Raw genomic sequence first — 7,147 nt, forward strand, 5'->3', positions numbered from 1 at the left:
CAGGCAGACTAGGAAAGTTGTGGTTGGTGATTGAGGGAATGAGGGACAGATCTCAGAATTCCACAACGAAATATGAGAGAAAGTAAGAAATTAGTGAAAGGAGTTTTGTTGAATGCATCAGTTGTATGGAAGTGGTAGACTAGAGGGGGTCTTGTCTAGGGAGCTCTGACATTCTGTGGTGAAGGCTTGCTCTGCCTTAGGGCACAAACAGCTCATGTTGGCCTTGGCTGGAGGCCACCACTAGAGAGAAGACTCACTCTGTAGAGAATCAGCTGAGGCTGAGTATCTGCTGCAGCACATGAATGACTCCTGCTGCAGAAGATGCATGAATGTGATTTTTTTCCCCCCCCTCTGGCAAGGTTTGGAAACCCTTGGCTGTTTTCTTGATCAGATAGTCTTGTGCTTGAACAAAATCCCTGTATGAAAAGACCCTGCAGGAACTTGAATAATATGAGAAGATTTACTCTAAAGAGAAGAAGGCTGTGTTAGCTAGGAGGAATAATACTGTAGAGAAGATACCAAAGGCATTCATCTCATGGGAATACCAGAGGAAAAGCAGGATATGGAGGAGAAAGACACCTTGCACTGTGGACAGAGTTTGTGTTGCATATGTAGTAGATAAATATCCATATGCTGAAGTAACAACTCTGATTCTTATTTATATGTTCTTGCATCCAAAATGTAAATTCCAGCTACACCATCTATTAAAAAGGCATGTCGTTATGTGTCTGGAGACGTTTAACTTTTTGAGGGAGGTCTTGAGTGAGAAAGGGGGAAAGTAACAGCTGTGCCAATTGTCAAGGATAGGTTGTAACAATTAGGAGCACAAAGAGGAAGAAAAAATGAAAGTTTCACTATCAAAAGACACAAAAATAAAGATCCACCATAACCCCTTCCTAGCAGGTTTCAGGTGCACAGAAGCAGTGACAGCTTCAAACCAGACAACACCCCTGTGTGCCAGGACTCCTCATGAGTCCTTTCAGAGCAGGCAAATGTCTGTGCCACAATGGCTCCCCATGGCACAACCATCTGGGTACAGAGATCCATCCCAAAAAGAGACTCCTTCATTTGCTTCAAATACAATTTTCATTGCAGCTCTCACTGTGTGGCCACTGGAAATGCTTCAGCAATAAATAAATGGTGGCAAAACCAGTTGAGTCAACACCCTGCACTTTCTTAGTTCTTTCTTGCCTTATGAAATGCTGTAGCTCACATATCTGTCAAATAGATCCCTTAGACTGTAAACTCTGGGACAAGGCTATGTCTTTTGTGAAGTGTTAGGCAATAAAAAGTAACTAAAATACAAATCATCTATGTAGAATTTTTGGCACTCCACCCTTTGGCCTGGTCTCAGGTGACTTTTTGTAGTCAGACCAGCAGTACTGAATAGATGAACAACACACAAGAGGATACATTTTCTTTCAGTAGCAGATTCCTTTTCAGGAAATCATTTTACAGCAATTTCTTCCATTTTGCAAGATTTTTTCCTCCCATTTTCATTCTTACTATTTTTCATTCATCTAAATTCTGGGGTAGAGAGAATAGTTAATTATTTTTAATAATGCTTCTCATTAAGAGTTTTATTTTGATACTGGAACAACTGTAGTACAATGCATCTGGCTTTGAATGTGTTCATCCACCAGTCCTACTCCTTTCTACTGTGATGCATGTTAACATCATTCTTTACAAACCCAATGACCTGAAGAAATTAAAGGGATATTATAAGACACCATGACCATGAAAGGAGAAGTTGTTGTGGAATGGAAAAAGTCCTGATTATAATTTAAATTGTGCTGATATCAGTCTGGGAGTTTTTTTAGTCTGAGAAAAATGTGGTAACACTGATATAATTAAGAACTGCCTTATTAATATAGACTCAATGTCCATTTTTAACATTATCTTACTTGTAACATTAACTGATAGAGGTTATTAGGAAAGAGTAGGAGAGCTCAGCAGCTTTTCCTTTAAACTTTAAGTGACTTTTGGGAGGTTATTTCTTGCTGAGTCCTCTGACCTCCTGACAGTCAGGGCTTTGAGGCTTCTAAATGAAAGATTTCTACAGGTGATTGTGTTGAAGAGTTGCCTACAGTGCTGTTGCCTTGTATTTACTTCCATGTCCAGCAGCATCCTATGCAAATGAACTCCATAACCCCATACTAAGAAAGTAGTTTATTTGGTTTGATTTAAATCTTACTTTGTATTGACCTTTTCCTGGAAATTCCCAAAGGTAGTAATAATAAAAATACTGTTTACCTTGCAATACCATGCATAGCTTTATATACTGTTAAAATGTCACCTTTCAGTCACCTCTTTCTGTCTTCCCAAATCTTATAGTCTATACTACATATCAATCCTCCTTGCCACTATTCTCTCTGCTGCCTCTTAAGTCTTTCTGAAAAACAGGACACATGAAATAGAACACATTTTTTCAGGTGTAAAACTGGTTTCTGCTTAACTAGTTTTTTTCCTAATAATTTCTAAAACATAATTTTCCTCTGAGCATGCAGACGATGTTTTCAGGAAACTATCCACAAAGACTTCCATATCTCTTTCCTGGGTGGTAATAGCTAATTTAGAGCCTATCATTGTGTTATGCATAGTTAAGGTTGTTTTTCTCATGTACACTGCTTTGTAATTTTTTTCGATATCGAATTTCATTTGCTATTTTATTTTTCAATCAATTAGTATCGTGAAATTTTTCTGCAATGCTTTCCAGACAGCTTCAGTCCCCGGGAATTTGATAAAATAACAAAATCAGAATATATTACCTTTAAATTTGATGTCATATTCATTATATTTATAATGGCTTAATTAGGGGTTTTTTTTGTCCATATTTATAACCTGGGCTGCATCATGGGGTCTACCTGAGAAAATACAAAAGTTTGAAGTAATGTATCTTTCCTAAGTACAGCTTATTGCAGTAGTAAATGCCAGGCAATTCTGAAGGATGGGGTAATTTCCTCATCAATTATCGGTGTGCTTGGGGGGAAAATGCAGCAACTTAAAAACATTCCACCTGAGCCCATCTGGTCTTGTTTATACAGGGAAAAAAGATCAACTTTTGCTAATGCTGGTTTCTGCCCATCACTTATAATAATTCCTGAATTCAAAATGAGTTATTGCTAATCTTCTAGGTACTAGGAAAGTTAGACAAGCTGTCTGTAAACTTATATGAAATAGGGTTTAAAATAAGTGTATTTCATTCTCATTTTCTATACTTACTCATCTGAGTACTTTCCTAAAGTAGCAAAGGAAGGGTTCCTCTGGGTATATCTGAGGAGTCTAGTCAGTAATCACCCACACCAAAAAGTCAGGTTGTTACCTGAAAAGGAGGGTACAAGTTGAGAAAGGTCATTCACCCACATGTCTCTCTGCTGTGGATAGGAGACATGCATTATGGCTCTTCTGAATCACGCAGGACTTAAAAATTCCCTTTTTTATCCGGGATCAGGACATTGGTTCTACATCTCCTAAGCAAAGAACAGTCACAGTAAAAAAGACAGGTCCCTGCAGGTGAACACTTTGTAGTGAAACTGAATTCAGTGTGGAATGAGATGGGAAGAAACCAGAAGAAAATCAGGAGAGGCAGAAACTCAATTTAGGTAATTACAGATATTTGAAATGTTAATTCTTATGAATAAAAATTTGCTTTTCCTAAATAAAAAAGACTGTTTCTTTAGGCTATATTAACCCAACAAACCAAGCCAAAAACCAAAACCACAGAAGCATATTAAAACATCACTCTAATTCCATGACAAATATTTTCCCATAAGCTCTGGGACATAATCTACTCAGCAGAGTGAGGAAGAGGTCAGAACCGTATAAAAAATAGCCCCTGTTCACTACCCATAGCATTTTGCTGTATTGACCTAATTGTCACTTCTTGTGAAAAAGCACCCCCAAAGTTCACCTTTGTTTGAAGGCAATAGTTTTTAGCTCATTTCTCTTGTTCACCTCCTGAGTGCTGTCACCCACAAGAAGGAGTGAGCTGGTTTCTGTGCCACCACTATCAGAGAATCACCTCATCAGATCAAGCTGCAGAAGTCTCAGTACTGATGGTGCTGGATGAGCAAAAAGGATGAGTCCAGATCCTGAGGGAGAAAGAGAATGGTGAAATTGCTGAGAAGAAGCCTCTGCCCTGTCTTTTTAACACATGAAGTGAAACAAATTTGATAAAAAATATTTCAAGCATGATAACCAGGAAACCTTCAATGCTGTTTCTGCAAAATCACACTTATAGAATGTAACTGCAGTTTGATACACTAAATTGCTCATAAAAATTAGTTTTAGTGAGGTTTATTGCCAATAAAAATGATACTTTTCACTTAAATCCTGTGATCTTGTCTTGCATTTCCTAGTCCCTAACAGACCTGTGTCTGCATATCTGAGAGATAAATATCTGGCTTTTGTACCATCTATACTTTTGTACCAAAGCATTGCTTACTTATATAAAGTTATTTCTCAGCTTCAGAAAAAAACATACAATCAAATATTGCAATGCTTTCCTCAAATCGCACACACTGTCTCTATTTTCTGCTAAATTTCACATTAATTAGAGCCCATAAAGTATTGCCTGGATTTGAAGATGCATTTTCAGCCCACAGTTTTGGCGTTTCTGTATTCAAAATTGTGTTCTCTCCATGGTAGGGTTAAAGTTTATCTTAAATAAATCTGTCTCTTTGGCTCAGCTCTAGCTGTCTTCCAGGCCCTGTCCCCCACACCACAAAAGCTGCAGACTAGATAATTGCTGTCATTCAGCTCTAGCCATGTGCTGTGTTTGCAGAACTAGAATCTGTTTCCCTAGAAAATCAGACAATCTTTGATGCCTTAAATGCAGTAAATATAAGTTCTTACTAGTACTCTGATAGTCAAGACTTGTCAGTTTTTATCCAGTTATTTCTTCTTCAAAAATATGTAGTGAAGATTGAAGGTGGGTTTATCTGTTGCATTATTAAGTAAAGTTTAATTATGAAGCAATTTAGTGCTGTAATGGTCCCATCTAGCACTAATGTCCCTGAAAAGAAATTAATTTATAAGCTGTTGGTTTATTTAACAGTTGATACACAATGGTTCATACTCTAAGGACTAGGGATTATTGGCAGAAAGTTTTTTCATTGAGCATCTTTTAAAACAGGTCAGATATTGTCATAATAATTGATGTATACATACTTATAAAAATTATCCAAAATACATTTTATGTTAACTTTCTTAGTCTTTTGCTGTTCTAAATAGCACTGTAATCTGCAAGTAAGTGCAAGGCAAGCAGGGGTGCCTTTAGGGGAAGAAAATGCTACTTTGCAAAAGGGTGAAATTATCTAACCTTATGTCACTTAGAGCACTCTTTTAAAAAACCCACAAGTGGTCCTTACTGAAGCACATCATGTGGTCGTTGAATTAGAAATGCTGGGATGGAATAGATTCCAAAGGTTATATCGTCCAGTCCTCTGGCTCTGGGGAAGGAACAAATACACCAGAGCTTCCTACAGAGGTTTTTATCTGCTACTTTTTTTTAGAATTTCTGCTAAAAGACTCTCCAAGGGTGTCCTGTTCAAGCTTTCTCCTCTCAATTTTTTTATTAATATATGACCTATATAGTCTTTTCTGCAAGTTATACTGGGTTCTTTTTGTCTTTCCTTCACATGGACAATTCATAACAATTGATCATTGTCTTTCCTATTAACAATCTGCCATACCCTAAAAGATCTGTCAAGTATTTTTCTGCCTAGACTAAAAGAAACCATTCTTTTTGCAATCTTCCTTCACTATTAATACTTTTCTCTTTCCTGCTGTTTTCTTCTGTATTCTTTCCAGAGTGACTGTGTGTTTTGTAGTATGGCACTGAAAGACACTGGCGCTCCTTCAGCTTCATTCTTCCTGTAAACAAGTAGAAGGAAATTATTCTGACCCATATCTTACCTTCAAAATGCTTGACAACAGATTTTCCCTTTCCTTCTTTTGCAGTAATACTGCACTGTTGACTCACAGGTCTTTTCTAATACTCTTAAACTTCCAGGTCCTTCTTTCCTCACTTGGCATTTTCAGTATTCATTTCTCCTTACTAGTTATTTTGCTCTGAACTTTACTTCTTTTTTATTAATTTCTTTTTAATTCTAGATTATGTATTTATTAGGACAGTTCAGAAGTTTCCAGACTGTAACTCTCACATATCCTTTTTCATCTACAATATTTTTTTAACTTTTTAATCCATACTTTTAATGAAAGTACTGAACAGAGTTGAGCCTGAAATCTCTGAGGGTTGCAGTCTGAAAGAAAATCCCCATTTGATACCGATAGTTATTCTTTGAGAAGAGCTTTCCAAGAAGTCACACACAGTCTCTATATGTTTTTTCATGTAGAAGACATTTCCCTTATTTTCCTACAAGTATTTAATATGGAAAAAAAATATTTCTTACTGTGCTCAAGAGACTTCAAATTTATTCTTCTTCCCTGCGTCATGTTTTAAATCCAGCTGGCAACTCAGCACCACACAGCCACTTGGTCTCTCCCCCTGCAGCATGATCAGGGAACCAGGATGGTAAAAATGAGAAAACTCATGGGGTAAGATAAAGACAGTTTAATAAGGAAAGAAAAAGACACACAATAAAAGCAAAGAATTCCTTCTCCACTTCCCATGGGCAGCCCAATGTTCAGCCATCTTCAAGAAAGCAGGGATCCATCACCACGTGTATCAGTGACATGGGAACACAAACACTGTCACTCTGAACATCCTCCCTTCCTTCTTTCCCCCCCAGCTTTCTATGCTGAGCATGGTGCTGTGTGGTCTGGAATGTCCCTTGGCTCAGCTGGGGTCAGCTGTTCCAGCTGTGTCCCCTCCCAGCTCCTTGTGCACACTGAGCCTACTTGCTTGTAGGGTGGGATGAGAGGCAGGAAAGGCCTTAACTCTGTGTAAGGGCTGCTCAGCAGTGACTGAAACATCCCTGTGTTACTGACACTGCTTCCAGCACAAATCCAGAACACAGCCCCAAACCAGCTACTGTGAAGGAAATTACCCCAGCCAAGATCAGCTCACCCAGCAATATAATTATCTTGCCCCAGGAGATTTGCTTGGCTTGAAACAGTTAATTTTTTTTTTAAATACACATTGTTTGATTTTGTTGTTCTTCAGGTGTTTCCAAGTTTTCTGTGT

At 37.9% G+C, this 7,147-nt stretch overlaps 1 long non-coding RNA gene across 1 annotated transcript; it reads right to left on the reverse strand.

Annotated features, from left to right (window-relative positions):
• Positions 1–3,221: 3,221 nt before the first annotated feature.
• Positions 3,222–6,510, reverse strand: LOC135294297 (uncharacterized). Its single transcript, XR_010356416.1, has 3 exons — positions 6,414–6,510; positions 3,911–4,091; positions 3,222–3,322 (listed from the first exon to the last, which is right to left on the reverse strand). It is a non-coding gene; the product is annotated as an uncharacterized LOC135294297 (long non-coding RNA).
• Positions 6,511–7,147: the final 637 nt, after the last annotated feature.

The sequence above is a fragment of the Passer domesticus genome, chromosome 2 (genome assembly GCF_036417665.1).
Source record: "Passer domesticus isolate bPasDom1 chromosome 2, bPasDom1.hap1, whole genome shotgun sequence".
Classification (NCBI taxonomy): domain Eukaryota; kingdom Metazoa; phylum Chordata; class Aves; order Passeriformes; family Passeridae; genus Passer; species Passer domesticus.